The following is a 15,035-nucleotide window of genomic DNA, read 5'->3' on the forward strand; positions in this document are numbered from 1 at the left end:
GTCTAAAATGTTCACAGTTTGGTTAAAATAATGCTCGGTAACAAATGTAGTACTTCCACCAAGAAAGGTAGAATCAAATGACATTTCTGGTGGTCTCAAAAATGACAATGATAATAGAGGATATGTTGAATAAAGCCAACTGTTACTGAAATGCTTGGTAGAAGAAGTTATTTCGCTGAGCACTGTTAAAAGAAAGGAAAGGGAAAAATTGTGAAATTTTGACTGGAATGCTGCCTTGATCCATACCACTTGGGTTTGGAAGCTAATTATAATTGGGTCTTTTATTATTTAGTCATCAAACTTAATGGGAAGGAGAACTAGAAATTCAAGTCTACTTTTGGAATTATTAAATCAATTATCAGTATTTCTGAAGGAAAGTTAATATTTTTTTAAAAAGCTACAAATACACTGGCAATTCTGTCATATTTTACTACCAGTTTTATTTAATCTACTTTAATTTTCAAGGAAATAAAGTAACTTCTCTTGTTCTTTGAAAAACTGTGTGAAAAATTCTTATATTAGTCTACCTGCTATGATCAGATTTTATATTACTGGGATTTCTTAGAATAAAGTATGTTCCTTATGCACAAATGTAGGATAATACTGAATATAGTAGACTTAACCGACATTTTCAAACTTCATTATAGTTAGCAAGGAAATAATAGTCAGCATGGAAATGAACATTTACTCAGTACTTATTGTGCTTCTGAAATTGTTAAGGAGGTTTACTAGTATTATTCATTCATCACATTTTACTAGGTTGGTTGAGTTATTCCCATGTTACAGATAAGGAAACTGAGGCATAGGAGGATTAAGTAATCAAGGTGTGGAAATATAAGGTGACTTCCAAGATCACAAAGTTAAGGATTTTGATATGGATTGCATTGATTTTATAGATAAGAGTACTGTTGTCTTCTGATTCATGATCATGGGATGTTTTTCCATTTATTTAGATTTTCTTTAATTTCAACAATATTTTGTAGCTTTCAAAGTATAAGTTTTATACTTCTTGCATTAAATCTGTTTCTATTTTCTTTTTGATACTATTGTAAATTGAAATGTTAATTTCATTTTTTAGATTGTTTATCAAGTGTGTAGATATACAACTTGATCATACATCCTGCAACCTTGCTGAACTTACTAGTTCTAATAGTATTTTAGTTGATCCCTCAGAAATTTCTGTGTACCAAATCATGTCATGTATGCATACAGATAGTTTTGTTTCTTCCTTTCCAATCTGGATGCTGGCTGTCTGTCTGTCTACCTTTCTTCCTTCCTTTCCTTTCTTCCTCTCCTTTCCTCTCCTCTCCTCTCCTCTCCTCTCCTCTCCTCTCCTCTCCTCTCCTCTCCTCTCCTGTCCTCTTTCCTTTCCCTTCCCTTCCCTTCCCTTCCCTTCCCTTCCCTTCCCTTCCCTTCCCTTCCCTTCCCTTCCCTTCCCTTCCCTTCCCTCCCCTCCCCTCCCCTCCCCTCCCCTCCCCTTTCTTTTCCTTTCCTTATTATTGGTTGATTGACTGACCGACTAATTGCCCTGGGTAAAACCTCTGGTAACATGTTGAACAGAAGTGGCAAGAGTGGGCATCCTTATCTTGTTCGTAATCTTAGGGGGAAAGCATCTAGTCTTTCGCCATTAAGTATGATGTTAGCTTGGGTTTTCTATAGATGTCCTTTGTCAGGTTGAGGAAGTTCCCTTCAATTCCTAATTTGTTGAATATTTTTGTCATGAAAGAGTATCACATCTTTTTTCTGAACTTATTGAGATGACCATGTGGTTTTTAATTTTTACTCCTTTGATGTGATAACTTTTGTTCAATTTATGTGATTACAAAAATTGATTTTTCCTAAACTCATATAAACCATACTGGGGGACAGTACAAACTTCATGCTACAAAAAAACACATACTTTATGTATACTGTCCATCCATACAGGTCTCTCTTCAAAAACAAATTACGAGAACTGAAGGAATAGCATCACTTGGGTAAATTTTTGTGCAAGTGAAAAATATTTTTGTTTTCATCTTAGTGATGCTCAGAATTTTTAAATTGTTTTAAAACTTGTGATTTGCTTGACTTTTTCTAGTTGATGATCCAGATATTTTTATCTTTTCAAGCATTCACCATGAAACGTCTATTTTGAACTATATTACTTTAATCAATTTTTGTTTAGGTTTTAGTTCAAAGCAATTAAACAAATAGGAAGTAAAATATACTCATGGGTCTTTCAAAAATCAACTGTTTGCTGTGAGCATGAAAGCACCACTTTTATTTGTGCTACTTTGGGCATAAATAGTGATGATGTACTTCCCCTTTTGTTTCACATTTTAGGGTCCACCCAGAAGTTTGCAACTATATTGAGTCCCGGAAATGTTCTCATTCTCTTTTCTTGCCTGTGATATAATCTCTTAGCAGAGCTGGTTTAAGAATCATGTTAAATGGGTCTAGATCATGTGTTTGAGCCAGTTAAAAGCAAAGTGTCTTCTCTGTTTCCTAGGAACAGATTGTAGCCCAGGTCCCAGCCACCTGGCACCTTCTTGCCATTGCTTACCAAGTGCCATGAACAGAATGTGGGCAGTTTAATGCAGTCAGTCCCTGTCACTGGACAATTGGCCACAGAAGGCTTGTCTTAGAAAAAGTCATTTTCATAGAACAAAGGACAGTATGTGGTTACTTTAAATTCTTAAATTTAACTGGAATATATTTGGTTAAGGTAAAAAGGTTACGTTAAAAATATATGATTGAGGCATCACAGCAGTGCTTTTAGGGATTAAAATAGTCCAAACGGTCTGTAATTTCAGGGTTTCTAAGGTCCACATAGGATTAGCATATCCAGCTGGATATAAAAATGACACACCTAATTTTTTTCCATTTTTTAAAAAACATTTGGTTATCTTCCACATTCCATGTGTTTTTGTTTACTTGTTTTGTTTTGAGAGAAAAAGTATCATTAGGAAAGTATTCTACAACCTTTTCCGAAGGAGAAGATGCTTTTCGGTCTTTGAAACAATTACACTGCATTTTAAAAGGCTTATAGTTAGGTTTCCTTAGACTGTGTTGGATTTGGGAGGCAGTACAGAATAGTGACTAAGAATGCAATTCCAGAGTTAGACTAAGTTCTCCCATCTGTTAAATGGAGATGAAATTAGTACCTACATTATAAAGGAAAATTAAATGAGATAACATAGGTAAACAGCTTAGAACAGTGGCTGGAAAATAAGTGATCATTAAATGTGAACTGTTATCTGTGGTAACAGAAATAGTTACATTATTAGAACCTTAAGACTGATTCAAAATGAAATTAATGAAATTAGAATCAGTAATAACTAATATAATTTAATTATTAGTATATATCAGGGCTCATTATCTAAACCCTTTTTTCCACTATCATGAGTGGATCATAAATTAGTTTCTTTAGAAAATTCTTAGTATCTGCTCACCTGCTAGAAGGCATGGGAGGGAAAACATTGGGTTCTTGAGTATAGATTCTATACATGTAAGAACACTTTTGGATATTATAGGTATTCATTTTTAGGCCACTTTGGCAGTCGAAGCCCTAGCAATTATTTCCCAAAGGCTAAAGGAAACTCTGTACTAGAAAATCCACTGCTTAGAAACTTTATTATTGAAATACCAAACCTTTGAAAACTAGTGTTCAGACTACCAATAACCACCATGCAAACGGCTTGGTCCTGGAGAGTTACATGATGCTACTTCTTACTCCCACCTTTCATGAAGTCTCTCTGTTCCCTGATTTGGCCATCATGAAAACAAGAGGACCCATTGTGAAGTCATCTGGTGGCCAGAAGGGAACTAACTATGTGAGTCTCATCCCCATCACTTTGCATCTTCCATTTCAGTCAGTTAGGAGATGGCATGCTGACACTTCTGATAACCAGGCATACCCACCTCCGATGAACTGCTTTCTTTCATATACATAAACATCTTTCTTAATCCCCTTCTCTTTATCAGATTTTGCCACTAATCTCAGGAAAGTTCTACTTTATTACCTTGCTATTTATGGGATCAGACAAAAAATCTTGAAGAACACAAATTTCCTAGAGATATTTGTAATGAAAATAACCCCACAGTGAACTTAGGTCAACAATCTTAAAAGTGGTCTGAAATACCTTTGATAGTCTCTACCAAAATTCAGCACTAATTTTTTTTCCAGCACTCACATTCAAGATAATTTTAATGTTTAATCTAAGTTATTGCTGTTCTGATTGTAATACTTCTAATAATTTTCCTACATCTATTTATTGAAGATACATAGGATTTCATCTCTATTATGGATTCAGTGGCCTGAGAAAATGCATTCTGAGTTATTAATAATTATAACATTGATTTTTAGACCATAACTTGTTAGAAGATTGGTTTCTGCCTATATTTTTCTTATTTGGCTCCTACATGTTTGTTTCGTATCATAATCAATAGCAGTATAAAATTAGGTATTTTTCCATGATACGAATCCTTTTCTTAACCTTGGGACTATCCTTCTGAATCATGAGTTTCTTCTCAAAATGTTTACCCATCAGTTGATACTTTTTCCCTATCATTTATATTAATTTCAGTGCTATTTCCTTAAGAAATTTTACTAGTGTGGAAGATTTGAGATCTAAGTCTACTTGGAATCATGGCACTTTGGCTGAATCATCTCGTCCAATTATCTCATATTACAGAGGAGTTAATTGAAACACAGAAAGGTTAAATAATTTGTTTAAAGTCACCTGGTTTAGGTAGAGGCAGGAGTCCTTGAGACTTGGATAAAGTACTCTTTCTACTAAATCTTACAGATTAATTTTCGACTTGATGTGCAAGTAACAGTATATATTCTGATGATTATCTTCTTCCTCCCTAGAAACTTAGGAATCTTGAAACAGGAATATAAAATGATTATACATTGATCTGAAAGCATTTTTCAACCACACTGGTTTTTGTTTGTTTGTTTGTTTTTTGAGAAATTCCAAGGTCACTTATATAAAGTCTATTACTCTGTTGAGGCATTAAAATTTTTTAATTAAATTTTTTAATTAAATTATAAACATTTATTAAAATATGTGAATTTAAAATTTTTCTCTCATGATTTTTGTGGACATGATTCTGGCTTTTCATTTTTAATCATTTTTTAGCATTATTCACTCTATTCTGTGGGTAGACTTTCCACAAATGCAGATAATGACATCTTGTACCCTTATAATAACATACAAAAGAATTATAGTGCGGAGTTCCAGTGTGGGTGGGAAGGTCTTAGAGGTTATGGAGCTGTTTCAAACAGGATTGAAATACCATCAATTATACTCAGATTTTAATTCATAAAATATTAAGTTGGCAAGGCCCACTTTAATTATGATTTTTTAAAGCCATGTGAAGTATGTATTGTAAAGTGTACAAACAAATGTATTATACCTTTAAAAAATTATAATTAAAAATAATCAGGAACCAGTTTCTTTACTTCACTTCAGGCTGTTGCTAACTTTCCTCCACAAATATTTTATATTTCTATACTCATTGAATCCTGACAGTCCTTTTAGAATTATTTCCTAGATTTTCCACTTAGTTGATTTTACTCTAGCTTAAAAATATGATCCTACACTAGCCAAAAAGTAGAAACAACCCAAATGTCTATCAATAGATGAATGGATAAACAAAATATGGTATATGTATACAATAGAATATTACTCAGCCTTCAAAAGGAATGAAGTTCTGATACATGATACAACATACATGATCCCTGAAAACATTATACTAAGTAAGCCAGACACTAAGGGACAAATATTATATGATTCCATTTATATGAGGTACCAAGAATAGACAAATTGATAGAAAGTGTAATAGACAGAGATTGCCAGGGGCTAATAAGGTAAAGGAGGAATGGAGAGTCATTCAGTGGGCACAGAGTTTCTGCTTAGGATGATGAAAAAGTTCTGGAGGTGGATAGTGGTGATAGTTGCACAACATTGTGAATGTATTTAATGCCACTGAATTATACACTTAAAATGGTTAAGATGATGACATTTTATGTTGTGTATATTTTACCACAATAAAAAAAAATTATCCTAAGTTAGCCATAAATAAACTAGAACTCTCCTTTGGGCTCTGAGTGTGTACCAAGAAGGGACTCGGCCCCCTGCCATCCCGAATAGCCCCGTCCTTCTCACTCTGGGGTGGAGAAAACACAGCTGTATTTACTTTTCCAACCCCATCTTCTATTTTGAAATACAACCTTTTTGCAAATGAGAGCCAAGGTCAAATGACACAGCTTTCTGCTCACCTCTATGGTTTGCCAAACACGGTTTTCCTACTGGAGTTCTGGGTTAAGTGCTGCAAGTGTGGGTAATACCGTTACTTATATGCCCTCTGAGTGGAATTTAATTAGCCTCCCTTTATAATTTCTATACTCATGATGCACTTCCTCTCACTTTCATTTGTATATGAAAATGTACAGTTGTATATGCACCAACTATAGTATTTCCAAGTGTGTGGATTCTTCCACACATTAAATTCAAATTACAAAGGAATTAAGATTTTTCTTATCCAGTCTTTTCCCATTTGTTAAAGAGTTATTTGTTTCCTCAGATTAGAAATATATTCATATGCAGGGTAAATGTAAGATCCTATCGATAATTGACTTTGAATTTTGGCTATGAACATGACAATTCTAAGTACATACTAAAAATTATATATTTATGTTTTCGAATAATGGTGGAAAATGACAAAATATAAACTTTTCAGTATAAATTAAGAGCAACAAAAACAGATTAGCTTTCTGTCTTCAAACAACCACCTTAGCATAATTATTTTTATTTTTACGCTAACATCTAAATGTTTAGTTAGAATTTGTCAAATGTTCACTGCATCAAAGCACATGCCAAAAGACTCAGCATGTATCTACCACTAAATATTTTTAGATTTACTTTCTTTTTGTATTTCCTACTAGCATCCTATGCTACTTATTTCTATTCAATCAATATCACAGAAGTAATATCTATCTAATTATATAAAAGTGAGTATATTTATATTTTCTTACCCGCTTTAAAAATAGAAAGTATTTCATTTCCTTTCTTATTGTATATGCAGACAGTTGAAAGTAATTTATTGTTTTACAAAATGAAAATCATTTGAGTGAATTTAATATTCAGTGTACTGAGGAGATATGCAAGATCATTTTTCATTGTTTTCCTTTGAAATTATCTGGAAAAAATATGATCTTGTTGCATTCTGAAGACTTGAATAGATATTTAAAATAAAGCTATATAAATAGGAAGTTAAGTAGAATCTAGTGTGACTAATAAGGGATGTCAAATTCATCAGACCTGCAGTGTACATAATAAGCTTGAAGAATTCACATACAAAAGCTTAAGCCATTGTGTAATTTGGCCGTGGTCAGATGCTACAGTTTTCTAAGCTATTACATATTGTTTCCAGTTTGGTAGATTTAACCTAGTAATAATATGCTCAGTTGAACTGTTACTTTAAACTCAGTTTCTATACCAGCAGAGTCTGTATTTTAGACCTTCATCCTCTACCCCAGATAACATTTCTCCACAGAGAAATTGCTAAACTTAAGCCCTTAAAAAAAAAAAAAAAAAAAGCTTTAAAATTATTTTCCTTGATGACGGCCTTTACATCAGTAAAGTCTCTGCCAATTAGTAGAGGTGTAGCCATAGATAGTCACTAAACTGAGCCTCAGAAGATGAGAGTAGAAACAATAGTTTCCCTATCAAATTTTGTGGGTTTTGAGACTCAAATGAAATAAACTATGTGAAACAACTTTGAAAACCGTGTAAAGCACTAAACAAATGTTAGTTGGCAGAAATGACAGAGAAAGAGAAGTCAAAAATAATTCAGTTATGTGCATTGGACAAACATGTTGGTACCCTTCACCAATACAGAAAATATTAAAAGAACATTAAGTTGGGCATAAAGTTGGAAAGGAAATGAGAGCCATATTTAGAACATGTCAAGTTTAAGATTCCTATGGAATATCCAAAAGAAAATGTGTAATAAAGTTGAACATTTGGGTTAGGAGCTCTGGATAGAAATCCGGGTTTGAAATTTGTGAGCGTTTGTGTGTGTGCATATACACATGCACTTATCTATATTCTTATTTACTTTTGAGGAGTGAAGGAATAAGGCCATAGGCACCATAGATATGGATAAGCTCATCCAGGGTAATGTTTCAAGACCAAGAAGAATAAAGGAACAGAAATGAGGCCCTGGAGAATGCCATCGTGTCAGAAGTAGGCAAAGAATAAAGACAGACAGAAGGAAAAACTGAGAAGTGGCACGGAAACCAAGAAATAAAAACTCAGAGTCACCAGTCAAGTGCAACAAAGAGAGGTCAAATAAGATTAGCACTTCAGAACATCTTTTGAGTTGAGCAAAAGAGTGATTACTAGTAACCTTGGAGAAAGCAGTTGTCAGTAGAGGGACAGAGATAGAAGGCAGATTGCGGTGGGTGAGGAGTGAAGCAGAAAGCCAATGTCAACAGTGGTCTCTCCTGGTTGTGAAAAACGTACAAAGATAGTGTGGGAGTTCAGCGGCTGTGATGGCTGTGGGTGGTGCAGACTTGAGAATTTTCTGTAAATGGTGAATTGAATATGTGAAAGATTAGCAATTAGGAGATGCCTTCTAATTGATGCAGCCATGTCCTTGAAGAATGCAGACAGGACGGATGTGGAGCACCAGAGGCGGGATCAGCTTTGGGTGGAAGGAGCGCAACTTGCCTGTGTGGCCGGAGAGGAGCACAGCGCGTGGGTACAGATGCAGGCACTTTTTTCGGTGGAGCAGGTAGAGGAGATCGTCACCTAATGTCCATGTTTTCTATTAAGTAGCAGGCCAGCCCACCTGCTGACAGCGAGGAGGAAGGTGTCGTGTAGGGCTAGAAAAAAGGTGAAATATGTCCTGTGAAAAATAAGGCAGGGAGACCTACTGGGGAAATATGAGATTTCTGGTCAGCTTAAAGTTAGAGATCATGAATTTCTATGAACCAACTTTTTAAATGCTTTTTTTAAAAAATCACTGGAATAGCCTTTTGTACCTTCAGAATGAGTATAAACAGGATCCCACGTCGAACACACTGTTTCTTGCTGGTTCCTTTCCTAAAATGCTTCTCTTTCCTCTTTCCACTGTTCCCCCGTGCTAGTTGGCGAAGACAGATTTTCCGGCTTCAGTCAAGCCACTTTTCCAAGAATGCATGGAACAGATTACAGAAGCAAGTGACAGCCAACTTCCTTCCCCTTCTTCACTTGTATATATTCTGCTGGAGTTCTGAAAAGAGGAAGCCAGAGAGGTTTTTTTTTTTTTTTTTTTTTTTTTTTTTTTTTTTTTTTTTTAAAGAAAGATGGGAAGCAGGCAGCACAAGAACGTGGAAATACTGAGGGAGAAAGAAGAGAAAAGGGAAGAAATACTGAAAAAAGATTATGGGCCAAAATTTAAACTTAAACAATGTCAGAGATCAGAAAGGAAAGACAATAAAGAAAATCTCTTTCTAACCTAGCCTCTTATTTGCTACTTATCTATAGCGTTCTGGAATTAGGAGCCCAGATCACACGGAACAGTTAGGTTGTCAGTGAATGCAGCTTTCTCCCGCCTAATTAACTGTATCTTTGGTAAAGCGTTCTGGGCTATTTTTTGTTTCTTTGGCCTATCCCTCAATTTAAAAATCATGCCCTAGAGTGCATAGAGGATCTGATAGACAAGGGGACCAGGTTCAGTGACACTTGTCATGTGCAGGTACTACTGTTCTACTGTTCTGGGCAGTGGGAGTTTGCAGAAAAATCAGAAACAATCTACTTTTTAAAAATAATTTCTCCCAAGTGACCAGAGAACCCTGCTTAGCACTTACATAGGTGTAAGAGACCCATCCTCTGGCTTTTATTAGCTAGCCAGACATTTATTAGCAACCATCTTCTTAGAAAAAGTGAGAAGTTGAATGCTGCCTTAATTGTTCCAATGCTTATATCACTTTCTCCTCTTGTCCCCTGATGCTTCTGATTCAGATTTGCCCCCCACTTCACCCCCATCAAGAAGCTGATGTAATGCAAGCAGATACCAGCTGAAGTCAGAATTGAATGGATAGTTATCTGGGGAGATAAAGTGACAGTGTTGCCTGTTCAAGCTATTGTTCAAAGAAACATGTCTTTTATTTATAACCATCAGAATTTAAAGGCATAGAGAGCCAGAGCTTAATAGTTCTTCTTACTATAACTTGTTTTCTAGAAATATGCTGATATAGCGTCCTCCTTTGCATGTAAATTGAATGTATTAGATGTATTTTATACCTGGTTTTGTGTTCTTTTAATAGGTTCTGTTACTGTTTTGGTTAAAGCCGGTTTCTAAATTTTAATGCTTCAATATTTTGCTTTTATAGGATACTATTTTATCTCTATTTATCTGAAGCCTAGGTTGCAGGAAAAAAGCAGGAGGTTGTAAAAGATGCCAAATATAGGTGATGTTCATAATAATAAAATATTCATACAGTAGTCGGGTACGGCCAAGTAGATGAAGTCTCCACATTGTTAGCGGGTTTGCAAAGCTGGCACCCCTTCACAGATTTCAGGGTGGGTATTGAGGCTTTTGTGCCAAGAAAAATGCAGTTGTCTGTTCTTAAACCTGCACTTCCTTGCTTTCAAACACCCAAGAGTGAGTTCCACAGCGACGCCACTAGCCTGCTGCTGCTCCAGGGACGTGACTTCACTTCTCTAAGCCTCTACTAAAAAGCGTTATGTGTCTTGTGTTCTCGGAGCCTGTTTTTTCCTAAGCTCTAAGAAGATTTTGCAGCTTGAAGCTCTTGAATCTTCACGGCCCCTCTGCAAGAAAGGGAGGGATAGTGCCTAGAAACCTCTCTGAATTATTTGGAACACAGATAATAGAATATGAGGAACACAAGATAAACTTGGCCAGTCCATTTTTAACAAGTTAACTGATGAACAAGAAGTAACCTTTATACAAACATGGAACAGCTAATTAATTGTAAACTTTGTTTGCTGTAACGATAATTGATAAGGAAATTTTTTCCTATGATTAAAAAATAAGCGCCATTCTAACATGGTATACTCATATTTAAACCATGTAAGAACAAATGCTCATTTGGGAAAGAAGTATTAAAGCTAGATTATATGAAATAACATATTCAGGAACACTGTCATAGCAGCATTTCTATGAACAGTATTAATCAAAAATAATGAATATGTTTATGAACATAATATTTGAAGTAATTTTTTAAAATTTGACTATTAACCATAAGGTTAATCGATTCTTTTCTTCTTGCTCTATTGTTGTTAACATACTTATTCTTCCCTTTAAAGATCCATTTCATTATGCAAATGAAAAATCTAAAAGACTTCGTGTCTGAGAGAGGGCTGCTGTTTGCAGGGGACTGTGCACCTGTTTCAGCCCTCAGCCCCCACCTCTGCTTCCACTGGCTGCCAAGCTAGAGACTTAGCGATCAGGGTTAGCGGGTGTGGGCTCCTTGCATTTTGAGTCACATTTTCTTTGTGACTTATTCTTGTTTTGCCTTATAATTTCTCCCCTTCCAGCTCTCAGCATGCCAACAGCAGCTGCCTCATGGCGCTCACCCTGCTGCCAAGAGGGCAGGCAGCTTCCTTGGAGACTGTAACACTGCACTCCGGCCAACTGTTAGGCGATAGAGGCTGCAGTAGTACCTGCAGCACGGCTGAAACGCGGAGCTTTCTAGGGGGCATGTGGTGGAACACTTTGCCCATGCTATTTTAGAAGTTAATTTAATTTTTGGAAACTTTTTATTATGGAAAATTTCAAACATATACAGTGGTGGAAAGAATACCGTAGTGTGTATTCCCATGTGCTCTCCTATCTCCGTTTCAACAGTGATTCACTCAGAGACAATCTTGTTTCACTGCCTGTGGTGTTCGCCCATCACACTGCTCAACAGGGAAATGTGTATTCCCAGGGATACACAGCTTTTAAATTACAGTTGCTCTTCTACCTTCCTTCAGTCTAAGATCTGTCACCTTAATGAGTTTCTGTCCTTTCTTCCTAAAGGTAAAAGATATTAGAGTCTTTTTTCCTTCTAAATTAAGCCAAGATATGCTATATTAGTAACTGTCATATTTTCTAATACCGTCTCCTACATTTTCAAGGTGTTGTTCACTCTATCAGACAGTCTATCCAAAGCATGTCTGAAGTATGCAGGGCCTTAGGATGTATGAGCTCATTAGAGATAACTGGGTCGGATCCTCAGTTGTACCACAGACTATCTGTGTAACATGGAACAACTTCCTTAACCTTTCTGTGCCTTAGCATCCTCTTGTTTTTAATGTGGGACTAATAAGTACACAGCCGAGAGCTGTTTTAAGACTTAAATGAGTGGATACATTTAAACAGCCTCGGTGGACCCTAGCACAAAGTGAGTGTTCAAAATATGCAAGTTGCTGTCATCATCATTTTTTTTTTTCTGTCCTCACCACTCACTTTACAAAATAGTGAACTGAGGCCCAGGTGGTTGAAGTAACCCCGCTTCTGGTCATATGGCAGTTTTATGAGAACTTTAACAAGAAACCACATCTCGATTCCTTGATTATTCTAGATATAGTTTGACATAGTCTTGTCCTTAAGGAATGAGGTTCTGGCAAATAAGAATGATTTGTAAAGGAAAGGGAAGAGGATTAATAAAACCATGAAGAAAGATATAAATATTTCTGTTGGAGAGTTAAACCTTAGACATTTTATGTTTAGAAAGCAAAGTGCTTTAGTGGAGAAAGTGAGATTTCAAACATCCTTTTGTTTAAGGGAGACGATTTGGCTAATGAAACTGAAGAACATTTTGTACACAAGGAAGAAAGAGAAGTATGTTCAAGAATAAGATAAGACTAAGAGATCTAGGGAACATTTGCACCTGAGATTAAAAGAGAAGGAAAAATACAAGAGGAGAGGGGAAGGTAAGATTATTTTGACACTGAATGTCAAAAACAAGAGATGGATGGATCGTAGACTTTATCGAAAACCAGATGGGAGCTGACATTCCTAAAGTTTTTATTTGTTCACTTTGCTATGTGCTCATGTGCTCAGAACTGTTCTACTTATGAACATTACTTAATCCTAACGATCCTATGAAGTATGTACTATTATTGACCTCATTATACAGCTAAGGAAACTGAAGCTCCGAGAAGTCAAATAACTTGCCCAAGGCCATTCGCTTATTAACAAGTAGGAGACCTAGGATCTGCACCCAGGTCGTCTGGCTCTTGAACCTGTGCTCTTAGATGCTGCTGTGCTGCTCTGTGGGAGCCAGAGCTCTACTGTATGCTTCATCTTGAAGAAACCAGCATGTGGTGAAGCCCTTTACAGAGGCTGGAATTGCGACATCATTACTCACTGATATGTGTACTCTTGGCTGATCCATGGACACTTAGTATTTAAGTCCCATTTAGGTTGCAGGAGGCAGGTTCTGTCCACTGAATAATGGACCTTTGTAAAGCTTTGTCATAACAGGGTGTGGTTCCTTTTGTTCTGTTTGTGATCCTAAGAAAGGACTCTGGTGTTTCATTTTCACATAAAGTTATAAGACCACTCCTGATGGGGATGGGTTTGGCAACTTCATTAATTTGAGGACATTCACTAAACAAGTATTGCCTGAGGGCCTGTTCTACATGCTGGGGGATGCCTGTGAAGAGAACAGTTTCTCCTCTACAGACTCTCCGTGGATTTTTCCTTTCTTATGAACTTCTCATTAGGATATGAAATGCCATTATTTCTACTAACTTAGAAAACAGAAAATAAACTTAAGAGAAACCTCACCTGACCCCACATCCCTTTCCAGCTACTGGCCTATGGCTCTTTTCTTATTTATGGTATAATGTCTAGAAAAACTTGTCTGTGCTTGTATTTGCCTTCACCTTCTTTCCTCTCATCCTTGTTTTACACACACACCAAGCAGACTTTCTCCACCAGATCTCATCCAGCTCCACTCAAATTATCAACCTATGTCCTCCTGCCTACTGACAGCTCCACCGGATGTCTATTAGGCACCAGCAACGTGCAGAACTGGGCTCGATACTCCTGTCCAACCCTGCTCCCTCAATACTTTCCCATCCCTGTAAACGGAGACTCCATCCTGTTGCTTAGGCCAAAAACTTTGGCTTCATCCTTGACCCTACTCTTGGCTCTCATTCACCACATCCATTCCATCACAAATCCTGTTAGCCTTTTCCTTAAAGTCTGTCCAGAACCAAGTGTTTCATCTCACCTTTACTATCACAACCTAATCCACATCACAGTCACCTCTCATTCTCAGCTGGTCTTCCTGCTTCCTTCCCTGGCCATCAATCTGAATATATCTCCTTTGCAACAATGTGTTCTTTTTATCCTATATGCAACTATATGTTTGACTCTCCTGCATATAATGTTGAGTGAAAGAAGCCAGAAACAAGAGTTCATACTGTATGATTACTTTCATTTAAAATATAAAAATAGGTTAAATGCTATTAGAAGTCAGGGTGGTGATGGGGGTGGGGACAGGGAGTTGATTGTGACTGAAAGAGAGCACCATGAGGGCTGGCCATTTCTGTTCCTGATCTGGGTGATGTTTGCTTATAGGTGTTTAAGTTGGTTAAAATTTAGCAAGCTATACACTTACGACATGCTCTTTTCTGTATGTATTTTACACTTACATAAAAAGTTTTAAAAACTCATTATTTATTACACAGAAAAATCCTCCTCCTCTAGACGTAAAGGAATTTACCAGCATTTATAAACATTATAATGTTAACCCCATGCAGGCAAAAATCTTTTCTGCTTTCATCTAATCAAGAACTATTTATTGAGCACTAGGCGCTGACCTGGGCATTTGGGATACAGCAGTGAACACAAGATGACAATCAGAATAAATGATATAACATATAACAAGGTGATAAGGACCATGGAGAGGGGAAAAGCAGGCGAGAGAGACAGGGTGTGCTGGGGTGGAGGAGGTGAGGTGGGCAGGATACAGTTTAAATAAGGTGGTCAGGAAAAGGCCTCACTGAAAAGGTGGCATTTGGGCCAACACTTGGAAAGAGGTG

General features: G+C 36.6%; 1 protein-coding gene and 1 long non-coding RNA gene across 8 annotated transcripts in view; one reads left to right on the forward strand and one right to left on the reverse strand.

Moving 5' to 3' along the window:
- UMAD1 (UBAP1-MVB12-associated (UMA) domain containing 1) overlaps positions 1-15,035 on the forward strand; it is a 198,192-nt gene that overhangs the window by 167,367 nt on the left and 15,790 nt on the right. The window lies entirely within an intron of this gene.
- The window catches only part of LOC107504468, an 86,517-nt gene continuing 77,201 nt past the window's right edge, over positions 5,720-15,035 (reverse strand). For both annotated transcript variants that reach the window (XR_004954085.1, XR_001595488.2), the window contains exons 2-3: positions 9,035-9,264; positions 5,720-8,875 (exon numbers count right to left, since the gene is read on the reverse strand). This is a non-coding gene — a long non-coding RNA (uncharacterized LOC107504468). The remainder of the gene's footprint in view (positions 8,876-9,034; positions 9,265-15,035) is intronic.

The sequence above is a fragment of the Rousettus aegyptiacus genome, unplaced genomic scaffold (assembly GCF_014176215.1).
Source record: "Rousettus aegyptiacus isolate mRouAeg1 unplaced genomic scaffold, mRouAeg1.p scaffold_m13_p_13, whole genome shotgun sequence".
Lineage (NCBI taxonomy): Eukaryota > Metazoa > Chordata > Mammalia > Chiroptera > Pteropodidae > Rousettus > Rousettus aegyptiacus.